Source organism: Solanum stenotomum, chromosome 6, assembly GCF_019186545.1.
Source record: "Solanum stenotomum isolate F172 chromosome 6, ASM1918654v1, whole genome shotgun sequence".
NCBI classification, from domain to species: Eukaryota; Viridiplantae; Streptophyta; class Magnoliopsida; order Solanales; family Solanaceae; genus Solanum; species Solanum stenotomum.
This window is the reverse complement of record NC_064287.1, coordinates 60034670-60054350: the sequence shown is the minus strand read 5'-3', so window position 1 is coordinate 60054350 and position 19681 is coordinate 60034670. Positions and strand designations below refer to the sequence as shown.

The 19681-nt window shown below is 35.1% G+C and overlaps 3 protein-coding genes, 1 long non-coding RNA gene and 1 pseudogene across 4 annotated transcripts in view; 3 read left to right on the top strand and 2 right to left on the bottom strand.

The window, feature by feature from the left end:
* LOC125868384 (amino acid transporter AVT1I-like) overlaps positions 1-5548 on the top strand; it is a 17242-nt pseudogene extending 11694 nt beyond the window's left edge.
* The window catches only part of LOC125868395 (uncharacterized), a 34067-nt gene extending 14484 nt beyond the window's left edge, over positions 1-19583 (top strand). Inside the window, exons 2-3 of the long non-coding RNA XR_007446734.1 lie at positions 10583-10801; positions 19154-19583. This is a non-coding gene — a long non-coding RNA (uncharacterized LOC125868395). The remainder of the gene's footprint in view (positions 1-10582; positions 10802-19153) is intronic.
* LOC125868380 (putative late blight resistance protein homolog R1A-3) overlaps positions 1-19681 on the top strand; it is a 151833-nt gene that overhangs the window by 112162 nt on the left and 19990 nt on the right. The gene's annotated exons all lie outside the window — the stretch shown is intronic.
* Positions 1-19681, bottom strand: part of LOC125868391 (putative late blight resistance protein homolog R1A-3) — an 86438-nt gene that overhangs the window by 58669 nt on the left and 8088 nt on the right. The window lies entirely within an intron of this gene.
* Positions 1-19681, bottom strand: part of LOC125868383 (late blight resistance protein R1-A-like) — a 50350-nt gene that overhangs the window by 29080 nt on the left and 1589 nt on the right. The window lies entirely within an intron of this gene.

Sequence of the window (19681 nt, the reverse complement as noted above, 5' to 3'; positions counted from 1 at the left end):
GAGAAGTTCTGCTTAGTGTGGATGGGGGTATGGGACTTCATTCATGCATTGCACAAGTAGACTTCGAAAGGAAGCATGGTATTTTCATGATATTATAAATATGATTTTTACGTCATGTTTTAAATAGTTTTACAAGCTTTATATATTGCATGTGTCGTATTGCTATATATATTGAGTTCAGTTATTCATGAGTTGAACAGAGCCAAGGTAAGTTCTCTATTGTATTCCTTTCAAGTTTAAGTTGTTGTTTAGCGGTCCAGCTCGCATACTCGTACATTTCATGTACTGATGCCAGTTGGCCTGCATCGTCTTATGATGCAGACGCAGGTACCCAGGATCAGCATCCAGCACACCGTTGATCTAGTTGAGCACTCCAGAGTCAGTGGTGAGCCTCCTTGCTTTCCGGAGGACTCAGTTATTTGTGTTCTTAAGTTTTGTTTTATTAGGATGTTGCGGGGTCTGTCCCAACATCCATCTCAGTATTTTAGAGGCTTCATAGACAGTCAGTCAGTTAGTATTGAGTCTCTCATCTATGTATATATGTAAGTATTCTATTTTGAGACTCGAGTTGTTGTTTTAGCCAGATGTTATTAGTTGGGTTGTTTTTAACCTTCCATTGCATTGAGTTATGTTGTTGAGTTAGGTTTCCGCTGAGTTAAGAAAGTCAGGCCAAGGGTTCGCTTGGGGCCAGCAATGGTCTCCGAGTGCCGGTCCCGCCTAGGGTGTAGGCTCGGGGCGTGACATATATGCACCAACAGAGTAAACATTTTTTTACGTTATTAGTATATTGGTCAACATGTTATAACAAGTTATTTATTATTATTTCTATCATCGATCTTACTTATGCTTATGATCACATAGATAAATTTATCTGTAATCCCCTTATAAGTGACCTGATTGTATAAATATTTAGGAGCTCGATATATAAAACTTAGGCTAATTTCTTTTCATTTTCCTATCATATTGGTATTGGAATAATATCAGTACCCTATGCACTTTCACAAGGGGGATGATTATGTTTGATGCTACTTTTTTTGGTAGCAATTATACGTTGTTACACAGGATTACTTTTGCAAAATTGCATGAGTGTTTCACCATCAATTAAGACATATCCTGATATTGGTGAATTTGCTTTTGGTAACAAAGGAAGAATCTTGTATCAATTTTCTTATATCTTGAACTATACTTTGTTGCAATTGAATTCCTAATTCTAGAAGGTGACAATTTGCATAAATTATTCCCAAATGCAAAAATTCATGTTGGTTGTGTTAAATTCTTTGGAAGGGAAGTTTTTGTTTTATTGGTTGCTATTATAATATTGCCAACAACATGGTTGAAAAGTTTAGGTTTATTGGCTTATGTTTCTATTGGTGGAGTTTTGGCTTCAATTGTTTTGGTTTTTTCAATATTTTGGGTTGGTGCAATTGATGGTATTGGATTTGAAGAAAAAGGTGTGATTTGGAGATGGGATGGATTGATAAGTGCAATAAGTATGTATACATTTTGTTATTGTGGTCATGCTGTTTTCCCAACAATATGCAATTCCATGAAGGATAGGAGCCAATTTCCCAAGGTGATAATATCTTGTTGATAAACTTTAGTTTCAGTTTGCGTGGTACTTTTTGGGCATAATACATAAATGTGCCCTTTAACTTGACCTCATTTTACGTTTATGTCCTTCAACTTTGGGTATGCACAAGTACGCACTTAAACTTGTATAAAGTTGAACAAGTAGACACATGAGTCCTACATGGCATTATACACGTAGGATACCACGTAGGATAAAAATAATGACATGTAGGATGCCACGTAGGACATGTGTGTCTATTTGTTCAACTTTATACAAATTTAAGTGTCTATTTGTGCACACCGAAAGTTGAAGGGCATAAATGTAATTTGAAGCCAAGTTAAAGGACATATTTATGTATTATGCCTACTTTTTGACTAGACATAAATCTTAAGAAAAAAGGAAATAATAGTTTTGAAAGTTGTGGTTGTATATCGTTTCATGAAGGGTGTAAAAGGAAATTTAAAGTTATGTTATTTTTCTGTTATAGAAAAATCGGACATCTCTTTTGGGACGACAAATTAAAAATTATATAAAAGTACGTCATAAAATGAGATAGAGGAAGTATTACTCCTGCACCACATAGAAAGTGCTCAACAATTGGAAGTTGCAGAGAAGTACTCCAACCCAGAAATAGACAAAACAATACAAAAACATACAGAAAGACACTTAAATATACGGAACAGAAAATTTAGCGTGAGATTCAAGAACTTTTCAATTTATAAATAAAATATTTATGTTCAATATTTGATTGAATATGAAGCTGGCAGATGACATTTCAATTTATAAATAATCATATGTCTAATTATAAAAAAAAATGACATTTCATATTTTCTCATACTAAATTATAAATACCTTTGCTACAGCCTACATGTCATATTACACCAATAATTATAAACATATTTTATTTGATCATCATATATATAACTTAAATCCTTTTTTTTTCTTTTTTGACAAACATGTTTTATTTGTGTGCTTTATGTCACGCCCCGAGCCTACACCCTGGGCAGGACTGGCACCCGGAGACCATTTCTGGCCCCAAGCGAACCCTTGGCCTGGCTTTCTTAACTCAGCGGAAACCTAGCTCACAGAATAATCCAAAGCAATGCAATATTGCAAAACAACTTAACTTATAAACTATGGCCATAAGGCAACTCGAATCTCAAAATAGGAGATTTACATATATACATAGATAAGAGACTCAGAACTAGCTGACTGACTAACTGTCTATGAAGCCTCTAAAATACTGAGATGGATGTTGGGACAGATCCCGCAACATCCTAATAAAACAAAACTAACTAAGAACACAAAATAATTGAGTCCTCCGGAATGCAAGGAGGCTCACCACTGACTCTGGAGTGCTCAGCTGGATCAACGACGTGCAGGATGCTGATCCGGGGTTCCTGAATCTGCATCATCAAACGATGCAGGCCAACTGGCATCAGTACATGGAATGTACGAGTATGCGAGCTGGAAAACTAAGCAACAAAGGCTAGAATGAAATCTGGAAGAAACTGAAATAGCTTACCTGGCTCGACTTAACTCAACCTGACTGACTTCTTTCAATATAAGACAATTCAAAACAGGTGCGATATAAAGAAAGACTACTTAAAACATGCTATAAACTCTGATGTGTATACAAGGATACAATAAACCTGAAATGTATATAGAAATACAATGAACTGATGTATATAAAAATACAATAATTTCTATGTATAAAAATACAATAACTGCTGTGGGAGTTTCTCTAACCGACAACCATCACATAAGAGCTATAGTGATGATACAGCGATCGACCTTACGCTGCCAGAGCATCTTATACCCGGCCAAAGGTATAAGACCTGAACTGCCTAATGGATCCACTAGTCTAATCTGAAAAGGATTCATCTAAAAAGCATGATCCTTTTCTACCCATGGTGGCTAACATGGTTCTATGGGGGCTGTGGGTTCTTTGAACGCTCCCCCAATTCGGTGCTCGATACTACTCCCAAAAATGTACTGGCTCTTATGCTTTTAAAACATATTTATTCCTGTTGATACGAGATAATTACACAAAAACTAGCCCGAAGGCCCCTTTGGAAATCTCAGTTTCCAACCTTATTCAAATGTAAAGACATTTCTTTAAAACTTCTTTGGGAATACATAGTTCCCTAATAACTTTGAGAAACGAACTCAACTTTAAACTCATGACTTAACTTGAAACTGAGACTCTTTTTCATGACTTCTAACCTCACTTAACTTGGAACTATCTTTCCTTGAATCGGAATTATGAATTCAAGGTGTTCGATCACATGTTATGGAGGGATTCTTGAACGCTTGGACGTACTTTGGAGTGTCGGAAACAACTATAAATCATAGGTATAATACTTTAGAACATGCATGAGAAAGTGAGAAAAGAAGTGGGGAAAACTTGGCTGAGACTTCAGATTTCTGGTGACACAGATGGCACCTACGGACGCCATCGACGGACCGTAGATGGACTTACGGTCCGTCCTGCAGGTCCGTAGATCGCGTCAGGAACTTCCCCAGAATTCATTTAAAAAAAACACTAAGTGTTGACCTACGGTTCTGACTTACGGTCCGTAGGTCAGGCCACGGACCGTAGGTCGTGACCGTAGATCGATGCCCCAAAAACCAACTTCTGTTCCGATTGACGGTTGACCAGTACGGACCGTCAATCGATCTACGGTCCGTAGGTCACGCCCGTAGATGGGGATCGTCAGCCCAGAAATTGCTGCGAATTGATGGTGAATCAACTTCAAAAGGGTCATAGCTCTTAGAATCATAATCCCCTCAACATACAATAGGTTTCAACTTAAATGCACAACCCAATCAAGTCTCACAACGAACAATAACTTCAACAACTTCAACAACAATATCAACAACAACTAACAACTTCAACACTTCAACAACAATTCCCAATCTTTTCTCAAATCATAGAATAAACTTGGTGTGTGTGAGGGAAAGGATCAACCCACACGAAAAACTCACATACCTTGATAGGGATCACCCCCGACGAAAATCCACAATGATCTTGTTGATCTCCTCTTTCTTCTTCTCCTTCTTCTCTTCTTCACCCTCAAGAACCCTAACTCTTTCTCTTTCAAAATGGGACAAAATGATCCAAAGATCAGCCTAATACAACAATATGAGCTCAAAAGAAATGATTTGTGAAAGGACCAAAATGCCCTTAAATTTCCGGACGGATTTCCCTTCCAACTGCCCATCTTCTAAAGGGTGTAACTCCATCATACAAACTCGGAATTGAGCAAACTCAGTGGCGTTGGAAAGATCATTCCACGAGCTTCGCAACCATAACTGGAACTACTCCTAAATCATCCTGAGATAGGAGTTACGACTACTCAAAGTTGGCCAAAAACTCATTTTTTTCCATACTTGACCAAATTCCAGATTTTTAAATTTTTCCAAAAATGACTATTTCCAAATTTCAAGCTCCTTCAAAGCCACTTCAAATTGTCGGATGTTACACTTTATATTAAGCACCATAACCTATGGATCAATGGCAACTATGGGTACTTAATGTATGGACAAAATTTAATGTCACAAATAACATTAAATCTCCCTACCGGGAAAATTAGTTCAAAAATCGCGATATATACGACACTCGTTAATCCAATAACAAAGTATGCTCTTGTCGTCTCTCCAATTGCAACGGCTATTGAAGATAAATTACCTTTATGAAAGAGTAAATTTATCGTGAGCTACTTCATCAGAACATTTTTAGTCATCAGCACTGTCATTGTGGCGTTAACCGTTCCATTCTTTGGATGTGTCATGACATTTACAGGCGCGCTTTTGGGCGTTACCATGTCGATATTTTTACCATGCCTATGCTACCTCAAGATCAAGAAGCCTTCATATTTGGAAGTTATGTTTATTGGGATGATTTTGGTTTCTGGTTCTTCAATTGCCCTATCTAGAACTTACACTTCTTTGAAAAACATAATTAGTCATGTCTAGAGATGACAAATGAATTGTTTGGACAAAATTTGAATGAGTTAGAATGGGCTAAATCAATGGGTCGTTGCGCAATCCTGTCCTAAGTTTGTTTGGACTATAATAAGATGAGTCAAGATGGGCTAAAAAATTATTTGTAGCCCAAACCATTCAACTTGACCCCACCACTTTTTTTTTTTCGAAATATCAATAAATATTATAAACTAAATATTCCCAAACCAATCAAACATTGTGTGCATAAATTCAATTAGGGAACCAATTTGCATAACTTCTATTTTCTGCTAAGCAAGTTAAATTCAAAGCCTAGTGACTTCACCGTTATAGTGGGTAAAGTTCAGTTACTTTAATGTGATAATCAATAAATTTGTGACTTTACTATCAAGGAACCTACAAAAGAAAGGAAGACAAAACAAATACTATAGGAAGCATTACAAAACATTTAAGAAAAAGAAACCGTAAGAACAACAAAATAACGTTATGAAAAGCAAGCACGCATACAATATAGAGAACACAAGTGTGGATAGCTAGCTAGCACTGTTTAGACTAGATAATGACAAAAATAGCAAAAAGTAACAGAACAAAAACTACAACAAAACTATATACTAATCGAGGTACAAGAAACAACAGACAGAGTAACATACCAATGAGTTGCTTGCTAATTTCTCTATTTCTCCTTCATTTTCTTTACCTATTTCCATGTATGCGATTCTCAAAATCTGATGTAGAACACAACAATTACTCTACTAATTAGTCTCTAATTAACACCACAAATGTTTGAAAATATTAATTTGTAAAGAAGAAAGTATTAACACCCAAATATTCTTCAATAATCATACCTTAAAGTTGACAAAATGGGACAAAAGCAGTTGAAATAATTACTTGGCCAAAGACAAACTTGAAAGGCCAAAGAAGATTTAAAAAATTACTCCAGTACTCCCCCGTCCACATTTAATTGTCATATTGCGCTTTTAGAAAGTTAATTTTTAATTTGCATATCAATATGATGAAAAAATACATCATAAAATGTTAGTCAAAGTTTGTTTGACTCTAAAAAAAGAAACCATAACAATTAAAAGTGGACGAAGGAAATAATTTATATAAATTGTTATTTCAGAACATGATAGTATGACATAGCACTTTTTTATTTTCAAATATTTGACCTTTTAATTTATAAATTACGTGAAAAATATTATAAATTATAATAAATTAATAATTTAAAAATGGAAAAATTAGATAATTTTTTTTAACTCATTTAACTCTCGAAATCCGAATATTATAACAGGATGGAGGCAGTAGTAGTACACATTATCATCTTAGTTTTTGTAAATTAATTGTCATCTTCAAGTCTCTGTAATCAATTGTGGAAAATATAATATTTTTCACTCCACTTGTTTTGAGATTACCTATGAAAATTTCTTTTTCTTTTTTTTGGTTTGTAAACTTCCCTATCTGATTCCAATTGGATGTTCTTTTTGGGCGTGCTCGGTAGGGAAAGAAAATATTATTCTAAAAATATTTGTGTAAAAGAGGTGAGAGTTGAGTGGTGGGTGTGGGGGGGTACGCGATTGAGGGTCATGATGAGGTGTATTGAGAGTGGAAAGAACACATTTAATGAGTGTCACTTGTATAATATTTTTTTTTAAAAAAAAGTCATTAAGTTGTCCCAACTCATTCTCCTTATGTATCGCAGACATTCGATGCTTATTGCATGACACATAATTTTAAAAGGTGTTTAGATGATCATTTTATAAGTTAATGTCATGTTAAAAGCCTATATTAAACACTTAACGTAATAAAATATTAGTGTGTAAACAATATAAGATGATAATGTGTAACTTTTGACCATGAGACTAAAACGAAAATATAAAAGAAAAAAAAGACTTTAGTCTAAAGTAGTCTTGTGAATTGTCTTTTTATATTGTCCATTTCTCAATGTCTAATTATTTCTTCTTTCTAGCACCAATAATACTCCAATTCTCAATTCCTTTAAGCACTTCTTGTCACACCCCGAGCCTACACCCTGGGCGGGACTGGCACCCGGAGACCATTTCTGGCCCCAAGCAAACCCTTGGCCTGGCTTTCTTAACTCCGCAAAAACCTAACCCAACAGAATAACTCAATGCAAATGCAAGGTTACAAAACAACTTAACTTATAAAATCTGGCCACAAAGGCAACTCGAATCTCAAAATAGAATATTTACATATATACATAGATGAGAGACTCAAAACTAACTGACTAACTGTCTATGAAGCCTCTAAAATACTGAGATGGATATTGGGACAGACCCCGCAACACCCTAATAAAACAAAACTAAGAACACAAAATAATTGAGTCCTCCAGAATGCAAGGAGGCTCACCACTGACTCTGGAGTGCTCAGCTGGATCAACGGCGTACTGGATGCTGATCTTGGGTACCTGCATCTGCATCATAATAAGATGCAGGCCAACTGGCATCAGTACATGGAATGTACGAGCATGCGAGTTGAAAAGCTAAACCACAACTTAAGCTTGAAAAGAGTAGAAAGAGAACACTTACCTTGGCTTTGTTCGATTCATGAATAATTGAAATCAATATATAATGCAATAAGACACATGCAATATATAAGGCCTGTAAAACAGTATAAACAACTTGGCTTGTTAATGATAAAACAATAACAACTCAACTTTACTTGTATAAAAGTAATATAACTTATGTGGGAGATTCTTTAACCGACAACCACCAATATGAGCCCTAGTGATAATACAACGTTTTACCTCACGTTGCCCAAGGACCATCCTATACCTTGCCGTGATATAGGAATCTAACTTTACTAAGTGGATCCACTAGCTTAACTTTCGTGATCATCTAAAAAGTATGACCCGAGAAATCCCATGTTGGCGCATGGTTCTTATGAAGAGTTGAGTTAATATGAACTCGTGTCCCCAATTCGGTGCTCAATACTACTCCCAAAAATACTTTGGCTCATAAGTGTCTTTAAACACATCTTTCTTTAACTTGAGATAATTACTCAAAATCTAGCCCAAAGGCTCTTTTGGAATCGATGTTCCTTTCTTACTTAAATGTAAAAACATTTAGAAACTTCTTTGGGAAATACATAGTTCCCTAATAACTTTGGAGAAATGGACTCGACTTTATGCTCTTGACTTAACTTGAAACTTGAGACTCTTCACTTGGCTTGAAACTCTATACCCTTTACTTGACTTGAAACTCTATACCCTTTTACTTGACTTGGAAACTAACTCTCCTTGAATCGGATTATGAATTCAAGGTGTTTGATCACATGTTATGGATGAGTTTGGGATGTTAAGATGTACCTTAAAGTATTGGAAACAACTATAAAACATAGGTACTTTACCAAGGAATATGTATGAAAAAGTGGGGAATGAATGTAACAGGAAGGATTGGCGTCCTTGGCGCTCTAAGAGGTGCGGGGCGCCAGCCCTCAAACTTCAGAGGGGCTTGCTGGGCACTCTGCCATGCTCCAGCCCTCAACTTCAAAGGGGCCTGCTGGGCACTCTGCCAAGCACCAGCCCTCAACTTCAAAGGGCCCTGCTGGGCACTCTGCCAGGCGCGCCAACCCTCAACTTCAATGGTTTCAGCCCCAATCACTTAGAAACATAAAACCCCTCAACATACAATAGATTCAACTCAAGAACACAACCGTAAACATATCCCTCATCAACAAGAACTTCAACAACACAACCAACAACTCCAACAATCAAAATAAATCTTTTCTTGGAATTAAAAACGAGTTGGCGTGTGGGGGTATGAACCAACCAACACTATGAACTTACATACAATAGATTCAACTCAAAAACACAACCAAATCATGTCCCAAATCAACAAGGGTCTTCAACAACACAATTAACAATATCAACAACACAACCAACAACTCCAAACAACACAACCAATCTTTTCTCAATAATAAAACGAGTTTGGTGTGTGGGGGAAAGAATCAACCCATCACTATGAACTCACATACCTAGTAGGGATCACCCCCGACGATATCCATGATGATCTCCTTGATTGCTCTTCTCTTTCTCCTCTTCCTTCTCTTCTTTCTCTCTTCTCTCCCAAGCCCTAGCTCTTTACTCTTTAAAAAAATGAGACAAACTGATCTAAAATCAGTCTAACACTTTAATATAACCAAATCAATTGATTAGGGAAAAGACCAAAATACCCTTAAACATTTCCGGACGGAAATCCCTGCCAACTGCCCAACTTCCAAAGGGCCTAACTCACTCATACGAACTCGGAATCAAGCAAACTCAGTGGCGTTGGAAAGGTCATTCCAAGGGCTTTCCAAAAATATCTGGAAATACACCTAACTCATCCTGAGCCAGGAGTTATGACTGTTTGAAGTTGACCAAAAACTCATTTTTTTTCCACACTTAACCAAATTTTCCAGATTCTGAATTTAGCCAAATTTCCAGATTCTGAACTTAGCCAAATTTCCAAATTCTGAATTTTTCCAAAAATGACTACTTCCAATTTCAAGCTTCTTCATATTCATTTTAAATTGTCGGATGTTACACTTCTCATACACAATTTTTTTAAAAATGAGTTTTTGATTTATAAAAATAAAGAAAATGACTTTTCTAATAATGCCGGAGAAATAAATTTTATAAGTGACATTCTAAAACACCACTTATTTTGAAATGGAGGGAGTAACATCTCACTGCTCAGACCAAATAGGAATCATAAAATTGCATGTTTTGACTTTTAAATGGGCTTGTCTTTAACTTTTGTCTTTTAACAATCAAATTTATACCCAACAAGATGTAGTTTTTTTACCAATTGAAATCATATCCCGACATAATTTATAAAATATTATGATAGGATAATATAAGCTTATCCAACTAAATAAAGAGAAATGGTCAAAAATGCCCTTTGTTTATGATTTGGTCCAAAAATGCCCTTCAGAAAATCTCACACCATGCAATGTTAGAGATTTGAGATTCTGGAAGGTGACATCTTCCATGTTCCATTCTTTCCCCTCCTCTATGATTGTGTCTTCTAGAATTAGTTCTTCAAGGTTGGGTAGCCTAGCAATTCTTGAAAGTGTATCGGATGTCAGAGAGAGCCACTGCAACCTCATTTTCTTCAAGCTCAAAGGGAAGCCATGTGTATATTCACTGAATGAACCACAAGAAGCAGATAAATGGAGTTTTTCAAGTTCGTTAAGGACATCCAATCTTGGAAAACAAATCTTCTCTGCTGAACAATCTGGTAGTTGTCCGATATAGACTTCAAGGTTTTGAAAATTAGGAAATCTTTTGAAAATAATATCCTCCGTGTCTTCTAAACAGGGAAGGTAGAGCTCATATAATGTTCTCAAATTTTCTAGCCTTGAGTCCTCGTCTAACACAGTTGGTTCGTTGATGTATGGATCATAGAAAGAACAAATGTTCATATCACATCTCGTAGCTTTGCAAGGCTCCAAAAACAAGGCGATAGTACCACGCATGATCCCTCCACCAGAGTTTCTAGATTGCAGAGGTTTGAAAGTGATGGAGGGAGAGCTTTTGCCTTCTTCTGAATGATTAAGTACTTCAAATGAATGAGCATACCAATTTCATTCAGCAAAGAATCTGTCAATGTTATACCGATTTCCTTTCTAGATTTTATATAACAAAAGTCATGCACAAGATCATGAATTTTGCAAATAGAGTTATCAAAAGGTATTACCAAGCTACTGGAAATTAACTCATCCACTACTTCTTCTGCACTTTTCATCTCAATCTCTGCTCCACAATCAACAAATCTTTCAACTCAGAGATCCATATATCTGCGTCCTTTGGATAACTTGCAAGGCAAACCAAACACGGCTTTACGTGATCTGACAAATGGTCATAACAAATCCCACTTTTGGAAGGTAAAGCATTTCCTACCAAAGGTGACTTCATAACTCAAGACTTGAACTCAAGACCTTTCATCCATCTTTTTATAATAGAAAAACAACATAACTTTAAATTTTCTTTTACACCCTTATTGAAACGTTATACAACCACAAATTTCAAAAGACCTTTTATTCTTAAGATTTATGTCTAGTCAAACAATACCACATAAACTGAAACCGGACTAATAGTACATGTTATCAATAAGATATTATTACCTTGGGAAATTGGCTTCTATCCTTCATGGAATTGCATATTGTTGGAAAAACAGTATGACTAATTTAACAAAATGTATACATACTTATTGCACTTATCAATCCATCCCATCTCCAAATCACACCTTTTTCTTCAAATCCAATACCATCAATTGCACCAACCCAAAATATTGAAAAAACCAAAACAATTGAAGCCAAAACTCCACCAATAGAAACATAAGCCAATAAACCTAAACTTTTTAACCATGGTGTTGGCAATATTATAATAGCAACTAATAAAAACAAAAACTTCCCTTCCAACAATTTTAACACAACCAACATGAATTTTTGCATTTGGGAATAATTTTTGCAAATTGTCACCTTCTAATATGAGGAATTTAATAGCAACAAAGTATAGTTCAAGATAAAAGAAAATTGATATCAAGATTCTTCCTTTGTTACCAAAAGCAAATTCACCAATATCAGGATATGTCTTAATTGATGGTGAAACACTCATGCATTTTTGCAAAAGTATTCCTGTGTAACAACATATAATTGCTACCAAAAAAAGTAGCATCAAACATAACCATCCTCCTTGTGAAAGTGCATAGGGTACTCTGATATTATTCCAATACCTATATGAAAGAAGAAAAAAAGAGTTCATGTTTTATGTATCGAGTTACTGAATATTTATACAGTCAGGTCACTTATAAGGTGATTACTGATAAATTTATCTATGTGATCATAAGCATAGGTAAGATGATAGAGATAATAATAAGTAACTTGTTATAACATGTTGACCAATACTAATAACGTAAAAAAATGTTTACTATGTCGGTGCATATAACTTCAACTAAAGTACTATACAATTACATATTAAGTGAAATTCCATAAGTGGGGTCTGCAGAGGGTATATATTTGGTGTATATACGCAGCCTAATCCCTACCCTATGAAGATGGAGAGGTTGTTTCTGATAGACCCTCGACTCAAGTAAAGCATAACAAAACAAGAAAGAAAAGAGTATACCAGTAGCACCAACAAATAAAACTGTTACGCCCCGAGCCTACACCCTGGGCAGGACCGGCACTCGAAGACCATTGCTGGCCCCCAAGAGAACCCTTGGCCTGGCTTTCTTAACTCAGTGGAAACCTAACTCAACAAAATAACTTCATGCAATGAAAGGTCATAAAACAACCCAACTGATAAAATCTAGCCAAAAAGGCAACTCAAGTCTCAAAATAGAATATTTACATATATACATAGATGAGAGACTAAATACTAACTGACTGACTATCTATGAAGCCTCTTAAATACTGAGATGGATGTTAGGACAGACCCCGCAACATCCTAATAAAACTAAACTTAAGAACACAAAATAACCGAGTCCTCTAGAAGCAAGGAGGCTCACCACTGACTCTGGAGTGCTCAACTGGATCAACGGCGTGCTGGATGATGATCATAGGTACCTGCGTCTGCATCATAATAAAATGCAGGCCAACTGGCATCAGTACATGGAATGTACGAGTATGCGAGCTGGACCGCTAACAACAACTTAAGCTTGAAAGGGATACAAAAGAGAACTTACCTTGGCTCTGTTCAACTCATGAGTAACTGAACTCGATATAAAGCAATAAGACACATGCAATATATATAAAGCTTTGTAAAACTATTTAAAACATGACGTAAAAATCATATTTATAATATCATGAAAATACCATGCTTCCTCTCAAAGTCTACTTGTGCAATGCATGAATGAAGTCCCATACCCCCCATCCATACTAAGCAGAACCCCTCAAGGAACCATGCAATTTCTACTGTGGGAGTTTCTCTAACCGATAGTCACCACTACATGCTTAAGTAGTGATACAACGTTTTACCTCACGTTGCCCAAGGACCATCCTATACCTTGCCGTGATATAAGACCTTACTGTAACATTAACTTAGTGGATCCACTAGCTTAAATTTACGTGATCATCTAAAAAGTATGACCCGTCAAATCCCATGTTTGGCTACATGGTTCTTATGGAGAGTTGAGTTAATATGAACTTGTGTCCCCAATTTGGTGCTCAAGACTACTCCCAAAAATACTTTAGCTCATTAGTGTTTTAAACACATATTTCTTTAGTTGAGATAATTACTCAAAACTTAGCCCAAAGGCTCTTGAAAACTCTTTCTAAAAAGAACATCTCAAAACCATAATTTAATATGATCATTGATGACTCGGGATATTCATACTGCTTAAACATTGATGGTATATCTAGAGACCATATTGTTTAAACATTGATGACATACTCGATTTGTCATACTAATCATATTTTTGAAACTCTTTCGCAAAACTCATCTTTTCTTTAAAAGAGATGGTGCTCAAACTGCTCAAAACTCTTTTGGAAATCTCAGTTTCCTCTCATCTTAAATGTGAAAACATTTATAAACTTCTTTGGGAATACTTAGTTCCCTAATAACTTTTGAGAAATGCACTTGACTCTTACTCTTGGTTTAACTTGAAACTCTATACTCTTTACTTAACTTGAAACTCTATGCTCTTTACTCAACTTGAAACTCTATACTTAACTTGGAACTTGAGCCTTAAAAAGAAGTTAAAACGTTCAATGAAGACCCTTGGAACACCTTAAAGACTTGCTTTGACTTACTTAACTTCTAAGCTTGACTTCTAACTTCACTTGACTTCTAACTCGCCTTGAATTGGATTATGGATTCAAGGTATATGATCACATATTTATGGATGAGTTCTTGACGTTTAAACATACCTTGGAGTGTTGGAAACAACTAGGAAACATAGGTACAATACCAAGGAACATGCATGAGAAAGTGTGAAAAGAATGGGGAAACTTGGCATCCTTGGCGCTCTGCAAGGCGCGGAGCGCCAGCCCTCGAAGCTCAGAGGGACTGCTGGGGCACTCTGCTAGGCGCGGCGCCCCAGGGGAGAAAGCTCAAAAGCGCTTTTGGGGCGCACTGGCAGGCGCGACGCGCCACCCCTTTCCCCAGAAAACTCGACTTTTCTTCTTCATTTTTCCAATTCTAAACCTCCTTAACTTCAATGGTTCCAGCCCCAAACACTTAGAATCATAAACCCCTCAACATACAATAGATTTCAACTCAAAAACACAACCGGAAACATGTCCCAAATCAACAAGGAACTTCAACAACACAATCGACAACATCAACAACACAACCAACAACTTCAACAACACAACCAATCTTTTCTCGAAAATAAAACAAGTTTGGCGTGTGGGGGAAAGAACCAACCCAACACTATGAACTCACATACCTTGATAGGGATCACCCCCGACGATATCCACGATGATCTCCTTGCTTGATCTTCCCTTTCTCCTCTTCTTCTCCTCTTCTCTCTCTTATCTCCCAAGCCCTAACTCTCACTCTTAAAAAAAAGGAAAAAAACTGATCTAAAAAAATCAGCCTAACACCTCAATATAACCCAAAGAAATGATTAGGGAAAAGACCAAAATACCCTTAAAATTTCCGGATGGACTTCACTTCCCTGCCAGCTGCCCAACTTCCAAAGGGTATAACTCACTCATACGAACTCGGAATGAAGCAAACTCGGCGGCGTTGGAAAGATCATTCCACGAGATTTGCAACCATAACTGGAACTACACCCAACTCATCCTGAGCTAGGAGTTATGACTGTTCAAAGTTGGCCAAAAACTCACTTTTTCCCATACTAAGCCAATTTTCCAGATCTTTAATTCTTTCAAAAAAAAAATAATAAATTCCAATTCTAAGCCTCTTCATAGTTATTTCAAATTGTCGGATGTTACAAATACAATAACCGAAACAAAGGAAATAACAGGTAAAAATAACTTGTATAAGAAACTAGGCGGAAAATATTAATACCACTGACAAGGGAAACTAGATAGCGCGATTACCTACTAGCCTTTTTACATTAATTTTCGACCTTCATATCCTCCTGTCTTGGATCATGTCTTCGATAATATAAGTGATTATGACTTATTTCTACTTTTGGATGTGTCTTGAAAACAACAACAACAACAACAACAAATAATGAGATGTTTACCTGATAATAAATTAATACAATTGAAGCATGTTCTAAAGAAAGAGGTTCCTTTACTAGGCTCCAGAATTTGTGGAATCTGATTTTGTGTTTCAATACTCTCCACACTATGGGATTCCATATTTTGGAGTGTCACAATTAACATCAAAATGCTAGTTTATATATTGGGTTTTGGCAGATTTGTCTAGAATAAAATTATTCTATATATCTATATGTTTTTAGTTATTAATTCAAAACTCAATAAATACAAAGCTAGATTCGATCTCAAACTCATACAGTCATAGGTGATGGTGGGTTCTGCTTCTTATCTAGGGAGGGGCGTTTAGCCACTTGACTCCAAGGAGAAGGGGTGGAAAAAAATATTTTTTAGCGGTAATTAATTAACGGCAATAGCATAGTTGACGCTAAATATGCATTTTAGTTAAAGGTAATTAGTTGTTTTAAAAAAATATTTCAAAAACCTATAGCGATATTAGGTCGCTAATGACAATTAACTAATACCGATAAAACCTATCATTCTTTATTAATGTGTATATTTATTGCTTATAAAATTAGATGTTTTAATGCAGTAATATATAGTTGATCAATTGTTTTAACTATTCGACTTTTGTAGTGAAATATTGAATATTAAGGATCCGAAAACTAATATGTAAATAATAGTTATCTATGTATATCCATCGAATAAAATATCTTTTCTATCAATGTTACCTAGTCTAAAAAATATATACTACAAGTGCTTATAAAGTAATAAGTTGAACTTTTTTATTAAAATAATAACTCAATTTACACATGCATACACTTCCTACTTTAATTATTAAAAAAAAAAAATTGCATCCATTAACGAAGTCCTTTAGAATCTTATATAAAATTAAAGTCTCAATTAACATATGATTTTTTTTGTCTAATTTTGGAATCAACCCACACAGTTTTGCACGAATCTTTATTATAATGTGTATATTATATTACTATAGTACAAAACTTTAACATTAACAAACAAGAATGGATTCTATCGATAAGGCACAATACATAAACGAATTGATTTGTATTATACTATATATATAAGATGGTAGGCACTCAAACTGATTTGTATTATACTATATATAGCACACATTGTGTCAGGTAGGATGTTTACGTCTATTTTATTCAAGTTTAAGTATCTACTTGTGCACACCTAAAATTAAAGGACATAAATATCAGTTGAGATCAAGTTAAAAAGGCACGTTTATATATTATATCTTCCTGAAACGTGAATCCAAAAGAATAGACTTTGGAGAAAGGAAAATCCACATATAGATTCTTTGTGTGCACTTATTTTCAAGAATCAACAAATGGACAAAGAATAATTCAAAATCTCTAAAAATAAAAAAATAATAAAAAAATCTCCCAACGCGAATGGCAACAATAATGCTGGTTAATCATTAAAAACAAATTATATTTTGGTTTGATATTTAATTCAAAATAGAATTCTTGGAATTTTTACTCTAAAAAAATTAGCCAAATGTTATTCATTTAGTAGTGGTCCTAAAAAGGTGAATATTTATAGAATATGACCTTTGGATCTAATTATCTTCTACGAGTAATTGTACATGTGATATAAATATTAAATGACTATATTTATTCTATTTATAGTTGTTTACTTTGTATTTATAGTCCGATGCGATGAGCTCGACCCAAAGGTAATGTTTGTAATTTTTCAATAAGGAAAAGCATGATTGACCAATAATAACTCAATATAGGTTTACAAGTGAGATTCGAAGAAAGAAAAAATATACGCAGATTTTATTTTTATTTTATTAAAATAGAGAATTATTTTTAATAGACCGTCAGCTCAATATATAGAATGAATGTATGCAAAGATACACTAACTCAAAGTCATAATGAACCAATGTATGTTTTCTTAATTGAGCATTCTTTTAGTTTATTGTGAAAATTGTGAAATTTATATGAAAATTTAAAACGTTAAATTGTTGAATGTAGACAATCTATAGATAAAAGTTGAAATGCCTAACATTTCAATACCCTGGACGCTCTGAGCAATGTCAAAATAAATTTTAAGAGTAAAATATTTTTTTTAATTAATATGTTAAATATAAAAAGTAAAAGCGAAAATCTATTTTTGGAATAATAGATCGAAGTAAAAATGAACAGAATGAATATTAATTTTTATCTTAAATTTTCTATGACAACATTTAATTATATAATTTTTTTTAATTTCTCATTCGATGTTATATTAGAGTCTGACTAAATTTGAAGGAGTATAACACTCCCTAACAAAAAAGGCTCCATCCCAAAAGAGACTCAGTCGAATCTAAAATTTTTGATTAAGGATAAATAAATACTTCTCGTAAATTTATTTTAATTGGGAGGAAAAGACAAAAGAAAGAAGAAAATAAATGGTAATGAAAATTAAAGCAGGCATGCATACAATATCTCATCCGTTATAATAAAGAGCACAAGTACTGATAGCTAGCTAGCACTGTTTAATTTAGACTTGATAAACAGTTATTAAACGAAACGGTTATAGAAAAACCGCGTTGTAAGAAGGCTTACATGTCTTTAGGATCGCGGTTCATCATTTGAAGCCTTTACAGGTTGATATGATCTCTCTGCAAAGAACATTGTATAACTTAAAAGGAAATTTAATGTACGAAAGAAGTTAATGAATTCGTATTCATACTCACATTCTTTAGACAATCTACCATCGAAGCATACGTGAAGCTTGTCTTCTCCGGTCATTTCTTCAACATACTCCTTAATATTGAAGATCGACTCTTCAAGCTGAGGGCTGTACCATTGTAGCAGTCTACCTTAAGTAATATTGGAACAAAACATAACATTATTTCTAAAAGGAAAGAATTAAGTTGATGAATTCGTATTCATACTCACATTCTTCATACCATGTACCATTGTAGCAGTCTACCTTAAGCTTGTCTTCTCCAGTCATTTCTTCAACATATTCCTTAATATTGATAGCCGACTCTCTAAGCTGAGGGTTGCCCCATAATATGATAAGCTCTAATGACGCAATATCTCCAAAACTGTCTGGGATCTCCATAAGCTTATCACATTTTCTTATATATAGTTTCTCGAGCACGGGAAAGGATTTCTCTGCATCAACCTGCCATTCAGAAAACTCTACTCTATGCAAATTTAGAGATTTGAGTTTCTCGAAGGTGACATCTTCCATGTTCCATTCTTTCCCCTCCTCGATGATTGCGTATTCTAGGGTTAGTTCTTCAAGGTTGGGTAGTCTACCAATTCTTGACAATGAATCGGTTGTCAGAGCGGGCCCTTGCAACATCATTTTCTTCAAGCTCAAAGGGAAGCCATGTGTATATTCACTGAATGAATCCGTAAAAGCAATTAAATGGAGTTGTTCAAGTTCGTTAAGGACATCCAATCTTGGAAAACATATCTTCTCAGCTGAACAATCTGGTAGTTTTTTTATACAGACTTCAAGGTTTTGAAGATTAGGAAACCTTTTGAAAATAATATCCTCCGTGTCTTCTAAACCGGGAAGGTGGAGTTTAGATAATGTTCTCAAATTTTCTAACCTTGAGTCCTCGTCTAACACAGTTGGTTCAAAGACAGCACCACGCTTCATCCACACATCTCGTAGCTTTGCAAGACTCCAAAAACAAGGCGATAGTATCATGTATGATCCCTCCAAGTTATCCACCATCAGAGTTTCTAGATTGCAGAGGTTTGAAAATGACGGCGGGAGAGCTTTTGCCTTCGTCTGAATGATTAAGTACTTCAAATGAACGAGCATACCAATTTCATTCAGCAAAGAATCTTTCAATGTTATGCCCTTCAAATCCAAACTTTTGAGAAGCCTCAAGTGTTTTAGGTGACTCTTGTGGGGAAGATATAACATACAGGCCTTCAGATAGAGGAGGTGTTTAACATAAGGATTCTTCTTTTCTGGATTAAACACCACAAAATTTTCAATCAAACGAATTGTATATTTATTAAAACGAATGATAAT